The sequence below is a fragment of the Larus michahellis genome, chromosome 5 (genome assembly GCF_964199755.1).
Source record: "Larus michahellis chromosome 5, bLarMic1.1, whole genome shotgun sequence".
Lineage (NCBI taxonomy): Eukaryota > Metazoa > Chordata > Aves > Charadriiformes > Laridae > Larus > Larus michahellis.
Window position 1 is genome coordinate 60,613,195 of NC_133900.1, and position 14,393 is coordinate 60,627,587.

A 14,393-nucleotide genomic window follows, 5' to 3' on the forward strand; every position below is an offset into this window, starting at 1 on the left:
GGATCTTCATGGAGGCGCACAGTAGGGGAACAAGAGACAATGGTCATACATTGAATCAGGAGAGGTTCGAGCTGGATATAAGGAAAAAAAATCACCATAAAAAAAAATTAAGTACCGGAACCTTGCTGTATCCTTGGATACAGCATTTCAGGACCAGACTAGACAAAGCCTCAAGCCTGGTCTGAGTTCAGTGTTTATCTTGCATTGAACAGGACATCCCAGGGTCCTTTCCAGCTTGAATTGTTCTGGGATCCCAGTGGCAATTTCCCCAAAGGTTGTTGATTATATTTCCAGAAAGGGAAACCAGCAGTGTTGTGAGCTGTTTAGCTCACACTGTTCTTTACAGTTACTGCTGAGGATGATGCAGAATGAGACCTTCAGCCTGAGAAGCTGAAACTTACTGATTGTGATTTCCTAACAGATTTCCTCAGTGGAATTCTGTGGTGTTATAGAAAGGACCTGTAGGGAGCCGAGGGTGCAGTCAGCTCTAGTCCCGCGCTGAACTCACAGCTTTGGTAAGATGCTTTAGTTGATTTTTTTCTTTTTAAAAATTCTATTACAGTCGGGATTGATTGTGGTGAATAGGGACTTTATGTGAAATAATTTACAAATGCTGACAACTATATGTCTTTAAATTATTCTTTTTGTTAATAAGTGTGGGCAGTTTTTCTGGCCTCTGACAAAGACACATAGCGTCTCTGAGCACCCTGCCAGTCAGCGTCCCTTTCTGAATATTTGCAGAATTAGCTTAATAATAGAAACCTAAATAAGTCATGTGCAGATTATGACACTGTACCATCATTTGGAAAAGCAGTTACTGACGAAAAATGGCAGAGCAGGTATGTATTCCCTGCTGTCTATCTGTAATTAGAGTTGAGTGAGAAGCAGAACCATGCTGTTCCAAAGAATATTGATTTGTTAATGTTCGTTGCTATTTTGTGTTCCCTGTGTAAGAACAACGGAAAGCTCTTTCTGTTCGTACTAGCCTGAATCGTTTAAAAATAATATTGCTTTTCTATAATAATGAGTATATTTATGTGTGTCTCAGATCCTGTTAGAGGCTACTTAGCATATGGAAGAATAACCTGCAATAATTAAGAGGCACACTGATGTGAATCTAAAAGGAAAATAATAGTGAGAGACTAAGGTGTTTATTTAATTTAGGTTACCTGCTCACTTAGGAGAGAATTTGACTGTGATGTGTGTGTCTAGGGGGTGAACTTTTAATAGCTAGGGTACTTAACTAATGGAACAATTTACAAGAGTATGAAGCGGATTGTCTGTTATTCCAAGACCTACAAAATGAAAAGGTATTCTAAAATTTATTCTGTGGCAAAACCAGATCCAAGGAGAGAATGGCAGAGGTTCTGTGGGGTGTGTCATGCTGTCTGATCAGATAGATGGTGTATTGCCTTCCATCCCTTGTACTGTGCATCAAAAATACTTATGAAAAATAAATGTACTACTGCAATGTACAAAAGAAATGAATTGTACAAAGAGGTATTTCCCATGGCTACCTCTAAAGGGAGAACAAGCACACATGGAGTTAACATGAATAAGAAAATATTACTGGAGCATTCTAACCCCCTACAAGTTCTCTCCAGCTAACAGATGCTACTTTAGCCAGAAAATACCATGTGCTTCTCAAAAAGGAAGACAGTCTGAACCTTCACAAGATTTTTATAAGCTTAGGCCAAGAATAATTTACAATGTGTTACTTGGCTGACTAATGTATATTATATGAAGCTATGGTCTGAGTCTGCTTCTGTTGTATCAGTATTCTGATGGCAAAAAATGGTTGTCTTGCATTTGATGAGTGTTCCACTTAAATTTACATCAGAGGTCTTTAGCACTGGGCCTGTGTGCTGCTGAAAAGTGTTGGTTCAAATTAGGATGTGAGTTATCCCTCTTTAACACTGGTTTTCAGTATGACAGCTGATGGAAATAGTGTGCAGATGCTGATGTCAGAAAAATAAAACCGATAACGGCGAGCTCTGTGGCTCTATACCTAGCATAGAGTTGTTTTGAGCCATTACTTTCTTGTTTACGAGCTCATCCTGCACCACTCCTTTGACAGGGAAAGCATGAAGAGGTGTAGGAGAAAAGGAGGTCACAGTAAATGTGATTATGTGCATCGTGGGGCTCAGTTTTATTACATTTGTGATGTCTCCTGGGGTCTTTTGAAATTATGGAGAATCTCATGGTTTGCTGTGAAGTGGCCCAAGCATGTGTCTAGTCTGATAGCTCTGAGTGTTCCCGGGTGTTTTTTACAGGTTTTGTTAGATTTTGGATTAAAAATCTACTTTCTGATTTTTCATACCATTGAGAAAGAGACTTTTATGAAATAAAAAGTCTCTCTTGAGCTGTATGTCTGGTTTGCGTGATTTTGTGGTTGTGGGTTTGTTTTGTTTTGTTTCTTTTGGTTTGATTTGGTTTGTGTTTTTTTTGTTTGTTTTTCTCCAGTGGAATCGGAAGAGGGAAGATCTTGTGGTTTGTATGGAACTTCAGTCCAGTATTTCATATCTGTTCGACTCAGCTGAAGAAACAGTTTAGGTCTTGCTAATACAGAGAGATACTTAACAGACTTGAGTAGAAAAGGACTTTGAACATAATTAAACAGTTTTAAAAAGTTGTGCGACAAAGAAAGAGGTTGTCTGTTCCCATACGGCCATAGGAAAAACAACTATAGGAAGCTAATAAATGGTATATAGACATGTATCAGGATAATACTTGATGTTATGACATGGGAACTACATGCACCATGGATGTTTCTTATCAGTTTTATTTATTATTATTATTGTTGTTGTTGTTGTTGTTGTTATTGTATGCTCTTTTTTTGCCTGTGTTGCATGCATATAGTGTCTAATGTTGGTTTCTGATATAAAACTATAGAGTTGGTGACATTCCACTAAATTTCAGCAGTATTTCAAAGGTCCAAACAGTACTGTTTTTCACCTTCTAAAATCTTCTGCCTGTTTATTACATGTCTAAGTGACTTAAGCTGGTACCGTTAGCTTAGCATGAAACTAGAAAAAATGAGTTTAGCATGTAGATGAGTGTACATGCATACAGTTGCTGAGACTGTAAAAAGGATAGTATGGGAAAATTTTGAATAAGTTCATTTTTTTTCAGTATATTCTTTATCTTCTTACTAAAGAGACCAAAAATTCAAAGCACAGTTAACAAAAAAACTTGGATGGTCTCTGCAAGATGAGACAGTTAATGCTGGAGAGGGCACAAATCCCATCATACATTTATGTGAATAATAAATAAAAGGTAATGGCCCATTATCACAAATACACTTTGAGAACAAAGAATGGTTTATTAGGTTTACCTTGTTCTGTCATTATAGCTTTCTTTTGTGAGGGCCATCCAAGCATGTAACCATTGGCGGCTTTATAAAAGATAATAAAGTTTATTAGTATAATAATGGGCAATGAATAATACTTTAGAAATAGAAAATAGGCTGTAAAAAATGGGATAAGGTCAAAATGGTGTTATCAAAAGCTATTGTGGTTTCTTCAAAAGAAAAGGGGACTCTGTGGTCCAGTCTTTTCACCTAGCACAGTACTTAATGGGTGAAAAAAGTAAAAAGATAGATAAATTAAACCCAATAAAAACCTAAAGAAAATGACATTTGGATCATTATCCTGTAGGGGTTTGCTTGTGACTCTGTCTGTTTCTCTGTTTGATGGCTTTTTCTCATATCCCTGAAAGTAGTCTAGAACTTTCTATGTTTTATGGAGGCCAGCCAAAGAACATTTTTGACACATTGAAAATGTGTTAGCACCTTTGTTATACTTGTGTGCTTTCCTCTTGAATGTTTCATATTCTTTCACTTAATTCCTTGCTCATTATGAAGCAAGTCCACTGTAGTCAATGAACAGCATACTGTAAGACAGGATTCTTTCATTTCATTTTTTTCTGTGCTGAGGTGACTTTGAAGTTAGTATTACCTCCGTCCAGGGGAGAATTCCATGCTTTTGGAATAACTGTCAGGTCTCACAAAGACTGGATTATCTCTCAGGTTTTTTTTCTCCCAGCATGTGGGAACACCTCCATAGAATAAGAAAGAGATCTACACTGGTCAGAGTTAGCAAATGAGTATAACGGGTACACATCACATTTATCCATCAGTTGCAGCTTGGGCAGACTATATATACTTTATCAGTTATGAAAGAGTTTTATGTTTGGCTCAGGTAACACTTTGGGAAATATCTGTGAAACATACTGGGAAAGTCATGAAAATAGTATTGGCTACCATAGCAACATCCAAGCCAGATGAGTTACCAAGTAGGGGCCAATGGCCACATATGTGATCAGAGTGGTAAATTAAAAGAAAGAGAAGGCAAAGAAAGCAGTTTCTAATGCTAATAGCAAGTTTAAATTCCGTTCATTTGAACTGGCTTTCAAAAATAATTCCAAGATCTTACAGGAAATCTCTCTTGAAGGGGAGGTAGGTAGGAAACTTGGGAAATCTCACCGTTGGGGGCAGCAGGTAGCAGAAGATGTCTTAGCTTCACTCTAAGACTTACTTTCCTGTCCTGTTTTCAATAGTTTATCTTGCCCTGTATTATGGTATCATACAACTTACCAGATTTCACATATGGACTAACTGTACTTAGTACACTTCCCCTCCTCCCCATAATTTCTTCTGAAATGTCATACATTTTGTGCTTACTGCAAAAGGCTAGATAATGGATTTCTTGCACCAGTAGGTTTTGCCGTTGTAGTACGGGTTCTCACTTTTCCTGTTGCATGCATGGTTCTGTTTTAGAGTGGTCAGTTTATAAAAACTCTGTCCCTTACATAAATAGGAACAGTGCTAATTGAAAAACCACGAAATAGATAGTACACACTTCAGAAAAGAGAGGGGTGAGCATGATAATAGCTCCCAACTTGTCTGAGAGCTCCACTGTGAAACAGGAAAATGGGGTAGCAGGGGGTCCCTTGGCTCGCTGCCAGCAGCAAGTTCAGCAACCTCTCTTGGCTCAGTTCTTGCCATAGTATTTAGGTATGTAAGTAAGTCTGATGCCAGATGTGTATGTGATCTTAGAGTAGGAGCCTCTTTCATCCTGTTACCATTGTTCTATACAGTATGTTCTTCTCTGTTTTTTATTACCTAAGGTAGCAGGAGGAGAGTGAGAATTATGTGGCATCTAGGATGTGTTGCATCCTTTTAGGATGAAGAGATTTTAATGCTTTACAGAACAGTTCCGCTAGCATAATGGTATCGAGACCTGATGGTTCCTGTTGCATGAAGTACCATATAAAACATCATTAGCAAGGTAGACAATTTCAGGGCTCAGTCATAGAAAATTTATTTCTGATTACTTTTTTTCTCCTAAGTTCCTCAACACTGAAAAATAAGTCTGTAGTTCAGTTCCCAGCTTGTATAGCAGTACCACATCTGCCCCCCCTTACTGGCTTGTTGCATAAATACATTAGATATCATGAGGCACTCAAATACTGTTGTGTGATAAATAGGTGGCTGTCTGCATTTTTTTTGTTGTTTTTCTGGGCAAAAGTAGAGGCTGAGGTCTTTTTGGCTTCCTGAAGTACCATTCTGCAGTACCTTGAGATAGAATAACTAGCAGTAGAATAATCTAGCAAGAGAGACAGATTGACATGTCTCTATGAAGCACCTGAAAGTTGTAGTGACATGGCAAGTTGACCTCAATAAAGAAACAAATGTCTCAGAAATAATACAATATGTCCTCATGCTGTGAGCTTTATTCAGACAGGGGAAAAATCAACAAAAGCAAAAAGTTCTTTCATATATTAAAGCCAAACTAACTTAATCCTACATTTTAATCTCCTTTTGATTAGTACTTCTATTAAAAAGGCTGTGGTGGGTTTTCTACCGGTGATGTACAATCTTTCATAAAAAATGTATGGAAATGTATAATGAAAACACAACTCAATTTCGACCTGTTTCATTATCAGACCAGCTCTTGGGAACATTTGACCTAGATCTGCCTACTAATACACAATCTTCATAATGATTCAAGACAAATTTTCATAGTGGATGATGTTCACTTCTGCACTGAGGTCTGAACACCACCTATACCCTTCTTAAATTCTGTCATTCCAGACTTAAACAGTATTTGATTCAACTGTGGCCCTCAAGTTGGTTCTTTTAAAAGGAATTGAATTTGCTTAATGTGAAGAAAGTTGGTGGGGTTTTTGTTTGTTTGTTTGTTAGGTTTTGGGGGGGGGGGGGGGCGGTGTTCCTATTTGATAGAGGTACAGTAAGCTTTCCAGAGAGTGTACACAGAATTTCTAATAGATGGGGACTGGGAATGAGAAAAACTTGAATAGATGATTAGAGATTCATGTGAACAAAGCTTTTTCAGTCAAACCATGTTCCAAACTGGAGACAAAAAGGTCTGTCATGTGGATCTTAATGAATAAGGAATGCATAGAAACAAATGGCAAAGCTGTTTGTCACCACTGGAGAGATGCTTGTGCTTGGTGGAAATTCTCTCCCAGGTAGGAAATCAGGGAGGCAGCTGCACTCCAACTATCTGCAGTACCACTTTGGGAAGCAGATTTAGATGGTAAACACTTTTGAAACAGCTCATTTAAAATTCTTCTTCTGACTGTCTTGTCTGTGGGAGCAGCACATTGTCTACATGCAGGCTGACTGACTGACAGTCAGGGTTACGTTTGCTAATAAAATAAATGATAATGAAAAATGTGTGGGTAAGTGGCGCAAAACATAGCCCTGGGGGAGGGCCTCTGTTGTGTGCATTGGCACCAGAGTGCTGCATAATTACTGCAATATTTGCAAGTGAGGAGCAACTTCAGTACTGGCATCTTAAAAATGTTTTTAATATATTGCCATGAAAAAAATTTAGTCCAAAGTTAGCATTTATCTGTCTTTGTGGCTCAAGGACTCGATTCTGATTTGATGCCAGTTTCATGGCAATGGAACTAAAAACTGTCCTAAAAGGAGTGAGCTCCAAATCAGAACTTTTCGGGGGAGGAAGGGGAGGGCTGGGGGTTGGTTACGTACAATGGGGTTCATTCTGTAGATTCTTGGTTTTGGGAAAAGGTCTACTGGGGCTATTACTGGGTAAATTTCATGAGCCACGGAATCCATGCCTTATTTTAGAGGATATCACAGGGAACAAACAAGCAAACTAAAACCTGTATCCGAAATATTTGTGAGGGCAGGCAGGGAAGTGAATGAATATTTAAAGAAGGAAAGATGCCTGATGCTAAATGAGATTTGGAAATAGCTGGAGAGTTGGTGAGATGGAAAGATATGAAGGCTAGCTTAGAAAAGTGAGGGACATGGTAGAGCTCCAATCCCAAAAGGGGCATCAGAGAGTTCTAACAGTAGCGAAGACTAGGCTTGCGCACACATAAGCGAAATCTTATGAAAGAAGAGAACTAAAGAGGTAAGTGGATAATCTAAAGGAAAAAAAAATCTTTCAGTGAAACATCATGGAACATTTTCTCATGCGTAGGCTGTACCACCGCTAGCGAGTGGGTTTGCACTGGTTGCAGTTTAGTTTGCTGTTGTCTTCATTGTGTTTTCATGGGAAAAAAAGAAGAAAAAGAAAAAGAAAAGAACTGTCCTACCAACAAAGCCAGTTAAGGTATGGGACTGTATTTTCTTGCTCAGGTATTCTCAAAACAGAATACCTGTTCTCATATTATAAACCCTCAAGCACACGCTAAGAGCTACTTTATCCCGAGCTCCAGGTCTTCCTTAAGAAAGAACCTGGAAAGATTTTACTTTTTTTCTTAGAATTGTAGAATAATTTAGGATGAAAAGGATCCCTCGCAGTCACCTATCTCGGTTGGAAACAGATTCATTTAGGTCAGACTTCCCAAACTTCTCCATCCATGTTCTGAATATCTCCAAGGATGGAGATTATGCATCTTTCGTGGACAACGTGATGCAGTATTTGACCACCCTTCTGGTGGAAAAGTTCTTCCTTACAAGTAAATAGAATTTCCTGTTTCACAGTCTGTTTCCTTTGCCTCTTTTTCTGTCACTGGATACTCAGAGAAGAATTTTTCTCTTTCCTTTCTGCATCCTCCTATTCAGCATTTGTTGGCCATTAAGACCTCCCTTTAGTCTTCCCACATCTGAACAAACCCGGTTCTCTCAACCTCTCCTCATACTTATTGTAGATCTTAGTCCAGGTTCATGTGGTCTGGATAGATAAGGTGTGGTGAGGACTGGGTACCCTACAGCCCAAGCTACCAGGTCTGTCCTGAGTTCAACTTTTCCTAAGTATAGCAGAGGTAATTTTCAGCCAAAGCTCAAAAGCAGTAAACAGGAACATGAACAGAAGTATATTCCGCAGCCCTTTTCTCTGCTGTTATGACATTTCCTTGGCACCGTTTGATTTAATAATATAGACATGCCTGGGGTCTGTTCCCAGAAACACAACTTAAATGTATGTACTGTTATACTGCCAGAACATTCCCTGGCAAGCTTTTGGCCCAGATCAACCTTTATGCTCTCAAATATTTGCCATGAACTAACTGTTCAGAAGTTAGCCTCCGTCAGGGACCATTATCAATAGCTAGTTAAGATATCACTACCCAGCTTAGAATAGTGTTTAGTAATAGGAACGTGGGCTGTTCTGTGCCAGTTTGCCTCAGTGCTAGTGAAGATTAGAAGATGCAGAAGCTTTCATGTTCCAAGGGATTTATAGTTTTCAGGTTTAATTTCTTTCCTTGCTATTGACTTGTTAGCCATTAGGTTACATTATTTTTCTATTTCAACACAAGTTCATGGAAAATCATGCACCTGTCAGGCAGATTAATCCTGATTCTCAAAATGCTCAAAAACCCCCCGATCTGTGCCTGCTTTATTTTCTCACTGCATTCAGGTTATACTTAGACATTGAGACTGTGTGTAATGGAGCGTTCCACAACCCAGGCACTGGTTATGGAAAGCATTCTGGAAAACACTGTAAGAAACAAGAAAATATCAACCACATATCAGAGCTGAGTTGGTATTACAATTTGATCAGGTCTGGTCTGATCTGATGGCTGACCCTGCTTTGAGCAGGAGATTGGAGTGGAGACCCTCTGAGCTCCCTTCCACCCGAGTGATTCTGTGATTATGATAATTATCAGTTGCACCGAAGCTCACACAAATAGTGTAAGAAAGGGAAATGGCATATCACTTAGGGGCTGATGTTATGAGCTGTCTTCAAGTGCTAAGTTCTCTTAACTCATACTGATTTTGACAGGAGTTGAGATAACTCTGCGAGTTCTGGGATAAACATCAAAAAGTTCAATCCAGTAGATATTTAAATCACAAAGTACACTTCTAATTTCAGAGTGGATCTAAAATTGCATTAAGTGTAATGAAGAAGCATCAAACTCTCAAGATAAGGATTTGCCTAAAAGCGGTTCCAGCTGTGGTAATTGGAGAATGTTGTTCAGACTGATTATGGAAAATAAGTTACTGATGGGATGGGCATTTCATTCTCCATGAATCAACAAGCTGGGGAGGTCCAGTTGTATCCAGTTCCGAGCTCCCCAGTTGAAGGACAGGGAACTGCTGGAGAGGGCGCAGCAAAGGGCTACCAAGATGATTAGGGGACTGGAACACCTCTCTTATGAAGAAAGGTTGACGGATTTGGGTCTTTTCAGTCTGGAAAAAAGGCGACTGAGGGGGGATCTTATCAACGCTTATAAATACTTAAAGGGTGGGTGTCAGGAGGATGGGGCCAGTCTTTTTTCAGTAGTGCCCGGGGACAGGACAAGAGGTAACGGGCACAAACTTGAGCATAGGAAGTTCCACCTAAACATGAGGAGGAACTTCTTTACTTTGAGGGTGGCAGAGCACTGGCACAGGCTGCCCAGAGAGGTGGTGGAGTCTCCAACTCTGGAGACATTCAAAACCCGCCTGGACACGTTCCTGTGCAGCCTGGTCTAGGTGACCCTGCTCTGGCAAGGGGGTTGGACTAGGTGATCTCCAGAGGTCCCTTCCAACCCTACCATTCTGTGATTCTGTGATTGAGGCAGTGGGTTAGTGGAGATGGTATAGCTATAAAAAATGTTCATATCGTGGGTAGGTACCACCTCATTACTGTGGACAAACCTGAGCTTTTCTGTACTTGCTAGATCTTAAGACAGAGATTGAGGTAACTGAGAAACTAATTTTTTTGCTACTTCCAGCCTTGTTGACAAAACAAAATTTAACCTACCCAAAAGAAATTTACCTTCAAATATCCAGTGACATTTTGACTCAGAGCCATTCATAACCTGAACCACAGGACACCTATGCAAAATAGCCTGGTTAGTATACGTGCCAGAAATAGTAATTTTAGTTAGTAATATATATGGATTGCAGGAATAAAATAAACACAGGGTTCAGTGGCTGGAGGAACATCATACAAAGTTGCTCTCACAGAGGCCATAGGTAGACAGCGCTTCATTCAGTGGTCTGCTCTCCCTTCTTCAGGTTGATTATTCTTTTCGCTCTTCCTTCTTTTCCCCATTTTGCTTCTACCACTATTTATGCAGCTGCAGAGTGAATCAGATCACAGAACTGATCAGATTAAAACCATTTTCTTTTTGCTGAGTTATTTTTAACCTGGCCAGTTCTCTGATTCACTGCTCGGCTGCACAGACAGACACTGGTACAACTGAGTGGGCAGTGCTGAGATCAGGTATGAGCAAGTCATTAGAGGGGGAAAAAGGTGAAGCCATTAAAGTTGAGGCACTGTTACAGAAAAAAGCTGGTTGAGTGACAGCCTGAAAATGTGGTTCCAAGGCAATTTAAACCAAACTAAAGCTGAGCTTGCATGGTCCTAGCTTTTCCTTAAACAGCAAAGCAGTATGACCTAGCTTGTGGCATGAGCTTATTCTGCTGGTATAGTGTCATGGTGTCATCATGTAAGGGAAGAGGAAGAATGCTCTAGACCAGATGTTTTAAGGATAAATTCCTGTGGAACCACACCTTTTGTCATCAAAGTGACTTTTACTTGTCATCAGGAGAAGGAGCTGTTACCAGCTGGTGAAGTACTGGAGATACCACCTTTCCTATCCAAAGAGTTGACACAGGGGGAAATTCAGAATTATCCCCTGTTTTGAGGTAAGTGTAACCTTTGATTAGATAGATTCATATCAGTAGGAGGTATTTTGATTTCTGAACAAACTGCTTATCTCCTCAGCACGTTGGTCCAGTTTGTCCTTGGGAGAGATGGGAATGCACAAAAACTGTATGTGCTGTTTTAAAAGCTGGCATCGCAGATGTTCGAAAAGAATGAAGTACCTTTCAGTAATCACCCATAACCAGTACAGCAGAGATGCTAAACCTGGTTATGCAGGTCAATAAACCAAGGTGCACATCCCAGAAAAACTTCTGCCACTTAGGTCCAGCTGGGGACCAAGTAGTCTGGAAAACTTAAAAGCCCCGTTTCCTTCCAGGAAATGAGGCAGAGCTGTCTCATTTGTTATCACTGAGCAGGAAGTTCCGACTGAATTTGAGGCTACAATTCATTTTGCCATTAAGAAATTGTAGAGGTTTGAGGTGGTGGTATCAGAACCCCATAGGTTCTAATTCTGCAGCAGCCAGCAAAATAGCCTCGCTGAGGGAGACGCAGACAGTTTCTGAAAGATTTGACGCACCAGATGCATTACTACAGTTGTTCAATTTCAGCAAATTGGCATTCTCCAAAGGAAAACCATTGATTCAGAACATTGCCAGCTACCGCTAATTAATGAAACAGTGTCTTCAATGCTAGTATTTTCACCTTTAAAGGGAGGTTGACAAACCTGAAAGGGTTCAGAAAAGAGCTATACAAATTAGTCAAGGTCTGAAATATTCTGCTTATCACAGGAGATTAAAACTCACTCTGACTTGAGAACAAGGAGTTCAAGAGATGCCTTGCTATAAAAGTACCTGAATAAGGAAGAAAAAGTCTCATAGCAGATGCTTTTTTTGATTTAGCAGACAAAGCAAATTTCTGGACACTGAAGTGAGAAAAATTCAAGCTACAAACATGATATGTCTTTTTTTTTTTTTTTAACAGGGTGCGTAATAAATCACTGGAGCAGCTTATTCTGAGTTAGAGAGGTTTCTCCATCACTTGGATCCTATAAAGACTGGCTCTGTTCCTGGTCGATTTTCCTCCACGTCCACTAATGCATTAGAAATACCTCCGAGGGAAGGAAGAGCTCCCCCCTGCCCCACTCCCTGGCCCCAGGTCCCACACCCTTGCTAGAACGGGCTCTTTGCTATGTCATGACTTTTTTTGTGGGGCCTGCTCACATCACCGCTGACAGCTCTGGGTTGGGAACTGAACAGAATTGCTGCCGCTGCGCTGGCGTGAGAGGCTGGCCTTGCCCCTCCGCAGCGCTGGGCCGGCTGTGGTAGCATGCTGTGTAGCATATGCTGTACCCAACTGGACGCTTTCCAAGTTCATTCACTTACCAGGATAGAAGTCAAAGGAAGAGTGTGGCTTTGTGCTGCTTCTTACCCCAAATGGTATCATTGTACTGCAATTGAACCTTAAAAGCTGATAGGAAGGGCGAGTATGAAGACATGGTAGAAACAGAGAATAGAATCAGTCTTGACTTCTTGCGTCACAAATGATGTGTGGTTGTATAAAAAATTACTAGTTGTTGGCAATGGCCCTATCTGTCAAATTCAGTAAGTTTTGCTGATTTACTGTAGATGAGGAACCGTCCCTTTTGTTTGTGTTTGTGTCTGCATCTGTGATTTGCAGTCTCACTAGAAAAAAAAAATCAAGAAAAGCAGCATGGATGAAAAGTACATTTACAGCTGTGTATTCAGTTAGGTGAAAAGATTGAATGGCTGAGACATGAGAGATCAATGGAAGGAGACTAGTCTTATTTAAACCTCTATTAATGTTTTGGGGACTTAGAGCCTCTTAATGAAACATCCAGGGAATAAATTAAAAGTGATAGGAGAAAGAGCACAAAGAAGCAGTCCTCTTTCTAGAATAATATTCATCCGGGACACTGCTGGCTGAAACTTCCAGGGAAGTATGGGAATGTATTTAGTCAGTGAAAGAAAACTGAAAAAAAAATTAAGAAACATTGATCCTCAACTAACTTGAAAAGGGAATGGGTTGCAAATTAGATCCGACTTTTCAAATAGATGAGGATGAAAAGCAAACAATTGAACTATGTTAATCCACTAACTAGGTAGAATTCTTCCAGCTAAATGGTGTTTTATGCTTTCAGATTGTCAGATTGAGTTATTTTATGTATAATTCTAATAATTCTGTTATATTCTTTTTTTTTCCCTTTTTCCTCCACTCTTCATCCTAATTTTGACAAAGATAAGACATTTCTCAGAGGCTTGAATTTCAGGCAGATTTTTTGCTGGTGATCATCTCTTTAATTTTGTTCCAACTATATTTTCAGGACGGTATATCTAAATTTGTAATGTCATATGTGGTATTCTGTTTGCTGAAGGCAATCATTCTCATGATGAATTTGTATGTGTGGGATGAAAATATGCACATCAGCTTCATCAAGTATTCCATTAAAATTGGACCACAGAGCTCAGCAACACACAGCAAGGTGCAGTGGTGAATTTCTGTTGGATTGCACAAATATTTGGATTTAGATGCATGTTGGCAAGCAATCAATTAATTTTATAAACTGAAAGCCTCTCTGTACCAAAAGAATAGGAAAGCGTTGCTCCTCTCACCATACTGGGGGGAAAGATTATAGAGTGAACCTGCTAAAATGGAAATAGTTTTGTAATTAACCCGAAGAATGTGAGAGGGGGCCTTCCCTTCCCTTCCCTTCCCTTCCCTTCCCTTCCCTTCCCTTCCCTTCCCTTCCCTTCCCTTCCCTTCCCTTCCCTTCCCTTCCCTTCCCTTCCCTTCCCTTCCCTTCCCTTCCCTTCCCTTCCCTTCCCTTCCCTTCCCTTCCCTTCCCTTCCCTTCCCTTCCCTTCCCTTCCCTTCCCTTCCCTTCCCTTCCCTTCCCTTCCCTTCCCTTCCCTTCCCTCCCCTCCCCTCCCCTCCCCTCCCCTCCCCTCCCCTCCCCTCCCCTCCCCTCCCCTTTTCCATTTTTCCCTTTTCCATTTTTCCCTTTTCCATTTCCTTAAAATGTTCTAGCAGCTCCACTATGTAGGTGGTTAGTTATCCTACATGGCTACTCCAAGAAGACTTCAAGGATTGACTTAAAAGGAGGGACCTCTCCTCTGCTGTGTCTTCACATGAGACATAAGAAAACACGAGAAAAAGCAAGTATTACATTTACAAAAAGAGATAGAAAGGAAATGAGATGCAGTGATGACCCAAGATGTCAAATTGAATATTTGGGTTCTTCACTTTTAAAAATAATTATTTCTTCCCTTCTGTGTTTACGAGTTGGATGCTCAGCTATAGTTGATCGAAATGTAACCATATCGTAACCCACAGAACTGCCCTT

At 40.1% G+C, this 14,393-nt stretch overlaps 1 long non-coding RNA gene across 1 annotated transcript; it reads left to right on the top strand.

Moving 5' to 3' along the window:
- The first annotated feature begins 210 nt into the window (after positions 1–210).
- On the top strand, positions 211–13,527 carry LOC141743449 (uncharacterized). Its single transcript, XR_012587055.1, has 3 exons — positions 211–515; positions 10,975–11,074; positions 12,015–13,527. It is a non-coding gene; the product is annotated as an uncharacterized LOC141743449 (long non-coding RNA).
- The last annotated feature ends 866 nt before the right edge of the window (positions 13,528–14,393 follow it).